The sequence below is a fragment of the Erpetoichthys calabaricus genome, chromosome 14, assembly GCF_900747795.2.
Source record: "Erpetoichthys calabaricus chromosome 14, fErpCal1.3, whole genome shotgun sequence".
Lineage (NCBI taxonomy): Eukaryota > Metazoa > Chordata > Cladistia > Polypteriformes > Polypteridae > Erpetoichthys > Erpetoichthys calabaricus.
This window is the reverse complement of record NC_041407.2, coordinates 110,503,355-110,516,258: the sequence shown is the minus strand read 5'-3', so window position 1 is coordinate 110,516,258 and position 12,904 is coordinate 110,503,355. Positions and strand designations below refer to the sequence as shown.

The 12,904-nt window shown below is 43.8% G+C and overlaps 1 protein-coding gene across 7 annotated transcripts in view; it reads right to left on the bottom strand.

Annotated features, from left to right (window-relative positions):
• The window catches only part of gpatch8 (G patch domain containing 8), a 118,199-nt gene that overhangs the window by 23,447 nt on the left and 81,848 nt on the right, over positions 1 to 12,904 (bottom strand). For 2 of the 7 annotated variants that reach the window (XM_051918879.1, XM_051918878.1), the window contains one exon: positions 8,481 to 8,522. The exons of 3 other annotated variants lie outside the window; for them this stretch is intronic. The gene's annotated coding sequence lies outside the window, so the exon portion shown is untranslated. Of the gene's footprint in view, positions 1 to 2,579; positions 2,621 to 8,480; positions 8,523 to 12,904 lie in introns of all 7 variants that reach the window. 2 more of the 7 variants (XM_051918881.1, XM_051918880.1) reach the window with 1 other exon arrangement.

The window sequence follows — 12,904 nt, the reverse complement described above, 5'->3', positions numbered from 1 at the left end:
TAAAAGAGCAGCACTCTGTCTGTTTCTATTGGTTCTAAAACAGGGGTGGGCAAAGCCAGTCCTGGAGGGCCACAGTGGCTGCAGGTTTTTGTTCTAACCCAGTTGCTTAATTAAAAAACAATCCTCGTCAATGATTTCATTTCATAGCTTTAACTCTTCTCATTCTCAGTCACTCTCATATCCTAGATTTTTTTTCCCTTTCTAAGGATATCATCCAAGTGATTTGAATTCTAAAACAGATGAGTAAATCTCAGCGCTTCACTTTTTTTCTCTCTTCACTTTCCTTCCAAGTATTTAATTAAACCAAATAGTGCATGAAAAATACACACAGGGGGTAAATGGAAACAAGCTAAATGGAGAAATGCTGGTTTCTTTTGTCATTTGCATCTTATTGCTAATAAGGAACAGGCAGGACTGTGGAGTCAGAGACAATTTTGGGTACCTGGTGTCGGCACAAATGTACCTAATTCATTTAAATTGTAATGGAAAAAAAATACAGAAAGTTCAAATGTCCCATTTCACAAACAATAGTCTTAATTAAGTACTTCTCTCATGTAATAATAAAGCCCAGGGCATAGTTGTGTTACTACTAATAATTTTTATTTATTTTAAAAGTTTTTTTTGCATTTATATAGCGCTTTTCTCACTACTCAAAGCGCTTAGCAATTGCATGTTAAAGGCCTTGCTGAAGGGCCCAACAGAACAGCGCCCCTTCTGGCATTTTACGGGATTCGAACCTGCAACCTTCCGATTGCCAATGCAGATCCCTAGCCTCAGAGCCACCACTCCGCCCAGTGTGAAGTTCAGCCGAGCGATTATACATTCACATATTGCAATCTGGATTATGGTACATTACAAAAAGTGTTTCCATTTTACTTCAGATCTAATGTGTTTAACAAGTGTAATGGTGGAGGTGGAGGTGTGTGCTGTGGCCTGAGGTGTGTTCAGGGGTTCAAACTGGCCGATACGGTACAGCGTCAGCTTCCTAGCCAGTAGTTCTCTGGTTAAATGACGACATGTCTGTTGCCTTCCTTTAATCAACATGGAAAATACATTAGTGCAGTGGTTCTCAACCTGTGGGGCGGGCCCCCCTAGGGGGGGCGCAAAGATGTGAAAAAAAAAAAAAGAGAGCAAGAATTGAAAATATGAAAAATACATCTATTGAAACCAAAACAAATTAACTTAAATGCATTCTGATACTAGAAAAATAAATGTAGAGTCAATAATAATAATAATAATAATTCATTACATTTATATAGCGCTTTTCTCAGTACTCAAAGCGCTATCCACACAGGGAGGAACTGGGAAGTGAACCCACAATCTTCCACAGTCTCCTTACTGCAAAGCAGCAGCACTACCACTGCGCCACCTGTGAGGAGGATAGGTTAGGATTAGGGTAGGGGATAAGGCCTTTAATGGCATGCTCTGGGTTAGGGTTAGGGTGTCGATAAAAGTTAACTAGGTATAATAAAATATGCATCTATGATATATCATTAATTAAAAAAGAACAAATTGGTATTAGTGGGCTCCTTTCTAAAAAACATTAAGAGGGCGCGATTAAAACTGTTATGAAAACTGGGGTTGTTATGAAAACGCTGCATTAGCATATTAAGGAGTCGGAGAGTCAGAGTCAGAAGTACCGGAAGTTGAAGGATTTTTTTTTTTTTGTTCTTTATTTCGCCTTATACAATTTCTTGTTATTAGGAATTTGTTATTTTTCACATACCCCTTGGGGTCAGAGCGCAGGGTCAGCCATTGTACGGCCAGCGCCCCTGGAGCAATTACAGGTTAAGGGTCTTGCTCAAGGGCCCAGCAGTGTAGGATCTCTTTTGGCAGTGACAGGGATTCGAACCGGCAAAGTTCTGGATACCAGCGCAGATCGTTAGCCTCAGAGCCACCACTCCGCCAATTTACCTACCGACTCCATAGCCCTGATAAGGAGCAATTGAAAACCGAATGAATACAGCTGTTTTAAGACTAAAGTAAGTTATAAGGGTTCAAAATCTTAACACGCAAGGCAACTAAAAGGAAGCAGAAGTGTTACTGGAGCAATAAGCACTTCTTATTAAGCAATTGGGTTGGAGCAAAAAACTGCCGCCACTGAGGCCCTCCAGGAAGGACTTTTGCCCACCCACCCCTGTTCTAAAACAAAGTACGCTGGGATAGAAAATAGCAAATTTATAGTTTGGTGGTGGCGGATGGGCACATTGCTGCTGCTCTTCCCCTTCTACGATGGACTGTTACAGATCAGCAGAAAGACACCAGGAGGGTTCAAGTACTGCCAAACACCACATGAAGAGACAGCACATCCACAGTGACAGGCCCCGAGCACCCGAACGCCTAAGTAGACCATAAACTCTGTCATCAGCAAGCTGTGAAAAGGACTAGCCGAGAAGAAAATTAACTTTCCACTAATCAGACTATGTTTGGAGATTGATACATATTGTTTAATCCACTCATAACCAGCCAAACAAAGCAAAATAAAAAAAGGAGGGAGTAGACAAGCACGTCACTACGGCAGCAAGTGGTCATCACGGCCCATGGGCTCGCCGTGATGCGAGTGCACGGCTCATACTTACCTGTGCTCGAAGGGGGCGGGGGGTGGGAGAGAGGGGGGCTCCTTTAAACAAAAGGCACAACACACAAGGGACACAAAATTAAAACACAAACGGCAATTTGTTTACAGTACAGTAAAACACAGTACGGCTTCATTTAGGTTTTTGTTTTTTTTTTGGTTTTTTAACTTTGGCGATCATTTTAATTCAGTTCCCGTTTATACCCTTGGGCTAAAGCCATGAGAGCGAGCTAGAGAGCATGCGGCAAAAGCAAACTCCAAAAGCCAGTCTAATTACTGGGCATCTTTTAAAAGAAGAAATGCGGCTTTGGACAGGGGGAAATAAAAAAGACGCACCCATGATGGCTGCATGAGGACAACGCTGCACAAAGATGTGAAGGGAGGAAGGCAGCTTTACACCAAGTGTCAGCTCCTCCGACTCCTGCAGTGAAATCTGCAGCCCACCCAAAGGGACAATTTGGTGGCGGGAAGCCCAATGATATAAGTAAAGTCAGGATATCACTCCGGGAGTTGTGCACTAAATGTCCTTGTGGTTGTGAAGGATGACCTCCACAGCAGTGCCACGGCATCTTCAATCACAGCAGCACCCACCCCTGAAGGAATGACGTTTTAATAAAAAAAGAAGATGGCAGAGCCAGCTTTAAATTTCAAGCCACATTCTCCTGCTGGCTGCCACCCAAGCTCACCTGGCATCCATCCACCTACTGAAATGCAATGGTCACAGAATTAAGTGTCACCAAGGAAAGTGCCAGCCAAGGATCCAGGAAATGCAAGACGCAGGTATTTTTCAGCATCGATTCCCACTGCTTGCTATTTCATCCTGCACAGAAAGGCCACATCATGTAGATGGAGTGCAGCCAAACTAACAGCGCATTTGGACTGGTCAGTGGTGCCCGCCTCAGTGGAATAAACCACCAAACTCCAGCTGGGAATGTCTTGGGCCAAAATGTTGTTAAACTCAGGAAAGGGCTGGAACAAAGTACCTTAAAGAATACATATGGCAGTTTTCAAGTCAAAGTTATTTAAGAATGTGCCACATAAAATTGCATTCTAAAGTGAAACTATTTTTTATTTATCTCTCTCTATGGGGGCGGCATGGTGGCGCTGCTGCCTCGCAGTTAGGAGACCTGGGTTCACTTCCCAGGTCCTCCCTGCATGGAGTCTGCATGTTCTCCCCGTGTCTGCGTGGGTTTCCTCCCACAGTCCAAATACATGCAGGTTAGGTGGATTGGCGATTCTAAATTGGCCCTAGTGTGTGCTTGGTGTGTTTGTGTGTGTCCTGCGGTGGGTTGGCACCCTGCCCGGGATTGGTTCCTGCCTTGTACCCTGTGTTGGCTGGGATTGGCTCCAGCAGACCCCCGTGACCCTGTGTTCGGATTCAGCAGGTTGGAAAATGGATGGATGGATATTTCTCTATTATAAAAAAAAATCCGGTAGAGAAACAATATGGCTATAATACGTGATCTTTGCTCACAGAAGACACTTAAAAGATCCGCGAGACTAGACAGATTGGCCACATAGCGTCTCGCGGGGACCTTAAACATGAGACTTAGTGCCAAGAGATTGACCCAGGACCGTCTCGCGATGACGTAGAACATGAGATTCTGGCAAGTCACTCCCTACTTACAACCAAATAACAGCACGGGGGTTAAGACACTCAGTTGTGGTTTGGCTTTGAGCACACACAGATCCAGGGCTCTGAGTGCATATAAAGCGTATAAGGACAATACGTTATAAATGAAACGCAGACGACAAAGCGAAGAAGAAAGCAGTGCGGAGAAAACAGACTCAAAAGCGTTGGAGAGGCAAAAAAGGAAAAGAATAATCGAGGTCCAAATTCAGAAAATAAGGAAAGTAATTATCAGCCCGGAACAAGTGGAATTGAAAAAAAAAGCACGTCCAATCGGGACGTTGGCACTATACACATGCAGAGCGGGTTAGAGATTATGAAAGCAGTGGAATTCAAAAGGCTCAAAAAAAAAAAAAAAAATAGTTGGTGCGATAAACATGTGGAGAAAGTTAAAGAATATGAAAGTAGGGAAATTAGAAAGTATAAAAAAAAAAAAAAAAAAAAAGAAAGTAAAGATCGCAGGAGCGCAAACAAACGGAAATTATTACTCAAAAAAGGGAAAATAATCTCCACGGACCAGGTGTCATTAAAAAAAAAAGCAGGATAAAGCGAGGTCAGAAATAAAAGACAGAGCAGAAACATGGGGGCCAAACACATGCAGAGCAGGTTAGAGATCATAAAAACTGGAATTCAAAAGACTCGCTGAAACACATGCAGAGCAAAATACAGAATATGAAAGCAAAAAAAAAAAACGACAGTGTCAAAAAATAAAAAAGTAAACATAGCATTAGCTCAAACAAAGAAAAATTATTACTTGGAGAAATAACGGAAAGGCGAATAGAGATCGAATATATGGACACAGGTGATATGTCAGAAGTATGGACATATTGTAAGGCTTTGAACTTTAAGTCGGAGAATTTCAAAAACGGGGTTTACCTCACATGCATTTATTGGTTACTTTGCAAAAAAAAAAAAATGATTAACTGCTGATGACGAAGATCGTTTTGTCTGTGCTGAAATTCCAAGCAGAGAAACCTATCCTGAATTATGGTACAAAGTCATTAAACACACGTCTCACTGACCTCATTAAAAAGATTCAGCACGTTGGGACTCGAAAGATTCCAAATTTTGTTTTTACAGAAGTTCTGAAATAAAAGTGAAACTAATGAAATAGCAACAATTCAAAGAAAAAAAAAATCTTAAAAAAGTGTGTATCTGGAAAAACAAAAACGGGGGTTGGCGAGCGAAGCCCCCTAGTTATATATATAAAAAAAAAAAACAACTAGCTTGCATTTGTGACTCTAATGGAGGTTAAGGATACTGGCGTCCCAATGTGAAAATAAGAGCCTTAAAAATGACCAAATGTTTCCACTATGAAGCAGCAAAGCTTTCAGTTTAAGAAAACAAGTCTTCTGTGTTTCTGCAGCATGCTGGTGCCAACAACATTAAATACATTTTTTTTTCCCCCCTCCCACCAGGTTCTTGGTACCATCTTCCTGAGGTAAGGATATACATCTTGCTCACAGCGTGCACCATGGGTGACGTTTCACCACACATTAAGCCGATATTGCATTACGTGACTTTTTGGTCATCGGGCCCATCAGATTTACCGATGACAGTTGCGGATTTTGTCACTGTGCCATTTCAGAATGCAGCCCATGGCGCTGATCTTCCAGTGCAGTCGTCCTTGCCCGTTTTTCTGACAGCCAATAGCGTGTCGCCTGATGAAGTGGCGCTTTATGAAGGATTAACAGCTGCAGTGAATTTAATTCTTTGTTCCATTCTGCTATGGTGTGTAAAATGAAGCATCAGACAGAAGAGCTTCTCATCTGTTTGTGTGGTTGAAGACACATGGGCTCTTTATGCCTCGTCATTATATTCTGTGCATTGTAATTTTAAACGAGTGTCCATTGGGGTGTCACTTCTCCTGCACACACAGCCTGCCCCTCCGACCAAAGAGGGGGTCAAACCTGTTTGATTCTATCCTAGCCAGTTGCAGGCTAGCTGGTCTCCGACTTTAGGTACGTCACATATGGCGGACAGGCTCACAGGTGCACACCGTCAACTACCTCCTACTGGCTAAGATTACATAAATGAACACTATGACTGAAAACTGTGGAAAAGTCGTCTAATGTGGCATCTGCTTTAGTTAAAACGTGCTTAAGGGTTTTACACACTGCCAATGAACTGTAAAAACTAATGTAGACAATATGTACAAGGTGCAAGTGACGCCATTGATGAAATTCGGTAAATCTCCGAGCCAACTACATTTGAACTGGCTGCACACAAGAGGCCAACGCTGATGCTGGCAGGCCAGTCTAGTGCAGCACTAGCTGAATCTCAGGGACAGTGATGCTGCAGGGGGTGCCAGTGGTCATGAGCTGGCCGCTCAACGAATGTACGGCATGGACTGATCAGCTCCGGTGTGCTGGCAAATTGCATTGGAACCGACTATAGCCGGTTTAAGGGTTCAAAATGTGTGCAGTCTTAAGACACAGATCAATACCTGATAACACTTCCGGCTGGAAAAACGGCAAGTTTTTCATGCTTGTTTTCATGTTGGGACCTTAAGTAGCCTTTACCTCCATTATAAAATGTAACAGGTGGCGTTGTATTTTCTTTTAATGCTTCACTTTAGAATTCAAGTTCATGTAGCACTTATAACACAAACCAAGACTGTGGAAAAAAAATAAAATAACAGACTTAAAAAACACCAGATTTACCCTTTAAGGCATGTGGCTGATGCTGCAAGCCCAAGGCAGATGGGGCAGACAGACGAGTTACATTTGATGATTACATGAAATGGCTGTTGAAATTCCTCCCGCTCCATTATCTCCATCTCCGCTGTCCGTCCTTCCTTCCAAAGCTAACAGCAGAAGCGGAGACAGACTAGTCTGCTAAGTATCTACTATCCAGGGGTGTCGAACTCCAGTCCTGGTGGGCCGCAGTGGCCACAGGTTTTCATTCTAACCATTTTCTTCATTAGTGACCAGTTTTGGCTGCTAATTCACTTCTTTTGCTTTAGTTTTAATTAACTTCACTCCGCTCCCCCCCTTAGCTGTTTCTTTTATCTTAATTAGCAGCCACACAATAACGAGAGGGCGGCACGGTGGCACAGTGGTAGCACTGCTGCCTCGCAGTCCTCCCTGCGTGGAGTTTGCATGTTCTCCCCGTGTCTGCATGGGTTTCCTCCCACAGTGCAAAGACATGCAGGTTAGGTGCATTGGCGATTCTAAATTTGCCCTCGTGTGTGTGTGCCCTGCGGTGGGTTGGCACCCTGCCAGGGATTGGTTCCTGCCTTGTGCCCTGTGTTGGCTGGGATTAGCTCCAGCAGACCCTGTGTTCGGATTCAGTGGGTTGAAAAATGGATGGATGGCTGGACAATAACGGCCACATGACCAGCTCACCTGTGCCCATCACACAATATGCGGAAATAAAGAAAGGTGAGGGTCTCGGTAAGGTCGATCTCTGATGTCACCAAAACATTGTGATGGTGGTCTTAGAAAAAACAGAAAATCAATAGTTCTAGAAATGTCTGCCGTAGCAGAATGAGAGCAGCAACAAGCTGTGGAATTAAATAACGGGTTTAATTAACAGCAAGAATCACCTTCTCATTAGGAGGTTGGTTGGAGTGAAACTGGTTGTGGAGTCTGAAGCCCAAATTTACCTGCTCACTTTATGTCTCATTTTTGTTTGGCTATCATTTAATGATGAAGAGTCAATTCAGAGAGACTGTATCCCTAAAAACAGGGTTTATAATTAGCAGTGAAACTTGGCCACTGATTAGGTTAAAATGAAAACCTGCAGCCACTGCGGCCCTCCAGGCCTGGAGTTCGACATCCGCGCTCCTGCCCTCCCTGTGTTTCATGCAGTGGCCAGGCAAGTGCGTGCTATGGACATCTACCCCCATCTCTGGTCTCCGGGCCTGCTGTGAAGGTCAAACCTCAACGAGCTTCAGCACAGTGCCCCCCACGCCCATGACCCCCCAACAGTTTTCGTGCATGGTTTGCCGGTCGAGGTGCCCATTGAAACAGTGGGTGGGGAAAGAGGGAGATCTGGGGCAGACAGTATTAGAAATTTGACTTTTCAACTGATTGGCACTTTGAAACACAAACAGCAATATCCCTCTTAGCATTACCCGCTCAAATGGAAAAAAGGATCAGACAAGTGTGCATTAAACAAATTAACAAGAAAATAAATACAAAAAAAAAAAACAGAACAAATAAAAGACCAAGCAGCAGAATGAAGGCTACAACAGAGATAGAATTTGAGGCTATTAAATTGGTGCACTGATGACAAAAAAGGAGAATTCAATCTGGGAAAAATAAAAATTACCACTAAGTTTACCATCACCACAACATGGCCAGGATCATAATGCTGTAAAAAAGAAATACCAATTGGTTAAGCAGGAACAATGAGGAACATACAGGGCTTCTTAGGTGGCTAGACAGCAAGCACTCCTCTCCGGGGTCTAGGACACCAGCATCTGTCCTGAAGGCACCCAGGGGGCTCACGCTGAAGCCAGGCCGGGTCCCCAGGGAGCAGCACAATGGCACAAAGTGAGCCCGGCCCACCACACACCACAAGCAGCACAAATCAGCAGGCTCTGCCGGTAGCGATTGTTGGGTTGGCAGCCCAAAGTGTCTCTCAAACTGTCACAGCAACCGTGTAACCCACAGCCCCCACAAACCCCAAGAGAATGAACTGGCACTGGCCACCATCCAGCAACTGCTCTAACAGGTAGGACTCGTTCAAAGTGGTGGTTTAACAACCAAGCCCATGCTATAAAGTGGCTTTCCCTGCAGTCACCATGTCTTACAATCAGCAAACAAGAATTTCAAGGCCACCAGAAGCAACCTGCTACCTCGCTGGGCACTCCCAGCCTCGGTGCAAAAATGAAGCTCCAGTAAAGGCAGCTCTGTGACAAGAGAATCCAAGGTCCCTCTGCCAGCCTGTAGGTGGCACTGCTGGGCTCTCCTGGTGCTGTCCAGTAATTTAAGGAGAGGAATGCAGCATTGGTGTCCCTTATGTAGGACCCTTCAATACAAACCCCAGAAGACATTTTTTTGCAGTAAGCACAATCCATGAAGTGCAGGAATTTAGATGGAACAGAAATGGCAATCCTCCCACATACAATGCCAGTCTATCAGTGGTTTTCAAAGTTGTATCTCTTGTTTCATTTAACTTACATTTCACTTAATTCCTTTACTCTTTAACGTAGCCATGTCCCAGTCCTTAATCAGCTGATAAAGGTCATAATGTATACTTGGGGATGAGAATATTGATGTGCATCACCTGCGGTGGGTTGGCACCCTGCCCGGGATTGGTTCCTGCCTTGTGCCCTGTGTTGGCTGGGATTGGCTCCAGCAGACCCCCGTGACCCTGTGTTCGGCTTCAGCGGGTTGGAAAATGGATGGATGGATGGATGTGCATCACTAAAGCAAACATCCAGCCCAGATAACACACCAGTTACTAGGGAGGGCGCTGTGAACTTTGACTGCGAGATAAGGACATGCAAACTAATATAATGGGAAAGGGGTGGCACAGTGGGTAGCGCTGCTGCCTCGCAGTTAGGAGTCCTGGGTTCACTTCCCGGGTCCTCCCTGCGTGGAGTTTGCATGTTCTCCCCGTGTCTGCGTGGGTTTCCTCCCACAGTCCAAAGACATGCAGGTTAGGTGCATTCGCGATCCGAAATTGTCCCTAGTGTGTGTGTGTGCCCTGCGGTGGGCTGGCACCCTGCCTGGGGTTTGTTTCCTGCCTTGCGCCCTGTGCTTGCTGGGATTGGCTCCAGCAGACTAATCCCGTGACCCTGTAGTTAGGATATAGCGGGTTGGATGATGGATGGATAATGGGAAAGGGAAAAAACACAAAGAAAATAGAGGAGTGACACGGGCGAAGTAAAAACGCCGTCACCCCTTAGCTCTGTGCCTGGTGAGAAGCTCTGCATGGGCGTCCCCAGAGACCGTTACCCCGTTTTCTCTAGCTGCTCTTTTGCCAGTCCTGTTTATCTCATATTTTGTTTTTAACCTGTACAGTATATTATAGTCTTAGTTTTTACTACCACTAAGAAGAGTAACTGACTGCTCTATACTTGTCTACTCCTTTCTTTTTTTTTTTTTTCCCCTGTTTGTGAGGTTCCCCAAGTGGTCTTGGTGTTTCTTCTCACAGCCAGCACACTACATGCTGCCAGGCGAACGTCTGAGTAGATCTGCCCAGTGATGGGCCGCACTCTCCAGCTCACACAACTTGCTATACCGGCTGACTGACGGACTGCTCTGCTCTCTTTATATTCTTTACTTTCAATTGTCAGTTTTGGCCATTTTCCAAATCATTTTTCAAACTGTTCTTCTAGGAATGAGACAAAGGGTTCACTCTGGCAGGAGAACGGCAGTCTGAAATGTTAAAGAGATCCTCGATTTCTAACGTTCTTTAAAATCTTTCCTTTTACCTTAAATCAGGGGTGTCCAACTCCAGACCTGGAGGGCTGCTGTGGCTGCAGGTTTTCATTCTAACCATCTTCGTAATTACAACATTTATTTCTATAGCACATTTTCATACAAACAATGTAGCTCAATGTGCTTTACATAATGAAGAAAGAGAAAAAAAGACAAAACAAATAATTAAAATTAGGGAACACTAATTAACACAGAAGAAAAGTAAGGTCCGATGGCCAGGGAGGACAGAGAAAAAAAAAAAAAAAAAAACGGCTGGAGAAAAAAATAAAATCTGCAGGGGTACCGAGGCCACGAGACCACCCAAACCCCCTCTCTAGGCATTCTACCTAACATAAATGACCTCAATCAGTCCTCATTGTATTCAGGGTTCGTCTCATGCAAGAATTAGTGACCATTTTGTGCTGCTAAATAATTTCTTTTGTCTTAATTTGAATTGACTTGACTCAGTCTTTTCTTCTTTTCCTTAATTAGCAGCCAAACAATAATGAGACACAAAATGAGCCAAAACACGACATTAAAGGCGAAAGTCTCAGTAAGGTGGATCTGCTCAGGTCATCAAAACATTTTGACACTTTTGGAAATATCTACAGTGGCAGATTAAGAGCACCAACAAGCCATGGAATTAAACAACGGGCTTAAATTAACAACATGAGTTGGCTTCTCATTAAAGAACTGCTTGGAGTCTGAAGCTCTGATTTAGCGGAATATCAGTTGGCTTGTTTCACATCTCATTTCTGTTTTGCTGCCATTTAGTGAAGGAAAGAATCAATTCAGAGGACTGAATTGTTAAAAACTGGGCTATCAAAAATGAAGGGAAAAGGAGTTAAAGAGCAGTGAAAAGTGATTAGGAAAAGGGCAAGAATGAAAACCAGCAGCCACTGAGGCCCTCCAGGACTGGAGTTGGACATCCCTGCCTTAAATGAATTGAAAATGCCATGAAGTCTTAACATATTGGATCTGATACTGGTAAAGAAACATGAAAATGTGTACAATAAATTCTCACACATCTCTAACTAAAGTCAACTGGTCCTGAATTGTGATGCTAAAAACGTGAACAACATTAATTTCTTTCTATAGCACATCATCATACAAGCAATGAAGCTCAAAGTGCTTCACAAAATGTTAAATTATATGCAAAGAAAAACAAATTAAATGTAGACATGAATAAAAATGCATAAACAGCATACAGAAATAATGTACATTTACATAAGCTAGATAATAATAATTCTTTACATTTATATAGCACTTTCATAGTGAGATGGGAGCCACTTCAACCACCACCAATGTGTAATACCCACCTGGAAGATGGGTTGGAAGCCATTTCTGCACCAGTAGGCTCACCACACATCAGTTGTTAATTGGTGAAGTGTTGAAAGCAACCACCAATTAGAGAAAGGGGACACTTAGGGGGCTAGAATGACCAGGCTGTTGTGGTGGACAATTTAGCCAGGACATCAGGATCCACCCTAATCTTTAGAAATGAAGGCCACAGAGTCAGGACCTCGGTTTTATGTCTCATCTGAAGGACGGTGCCATATTTACAGCACATTGCCCCCATCACTGCACACACAGACCACAGGGTAAGCGCCCCCTGCTGATATCAACATACAGTAATTTAGAGAACTAGAGTCCTTTACACCAACAGGCAAACTCTTGGAAAGCAGACAGTAAAGTCCATCTTATGCCCACCCATCACAGATGAACGGCATTCAGCTCCAGTATGGCAGCTATTCAGTTTGAAGCATCTTTGGTATGTGAAAGACTGAAAAGCAAAGCCTGATGACCAAAAAGTTCAATAAATAACCCTGAAGTGAAGAAGAAGGAGATATGAGAGGAGAGGAATGAAGGTCAGTAGGACCACCAAGACAGAATACATGTGTGTGAATGAGAGGGAGGTCAGTGGAATGGTGAGGATGACGGAGTAGAGCTGGCTAAGGTGGATGAGTTTAAATACTTGGGATCAACAGTACAGAGTAATGGGGATTGTGGAAAAGAAGTGAAGAAGAGAGTGCAGGCAGGGTGGAGTGGGTGGAGAAGAGTGTCAGGAGTGATTTGTGACAGACGGGTATCAGCAAGAGTGAAAGGGAAGGTCTACAGGATGGCAGTGAGACCAGCTGTGTTATATGGGTTGGAGATGGTGGCACAGGAGACAGAGCTGGAGGTGGAGTTAAAGATGTTAAGATTTCCTTTGGGCGTGATGAGGATGGACAGGATTAGAAATGAGGACATTAGAGGGTCAGCTCAGATGGGACAGTTGGAAGAGAAAGTCAGAGTGGTGAGATTGCGTTGGTTTGGACATGTGCA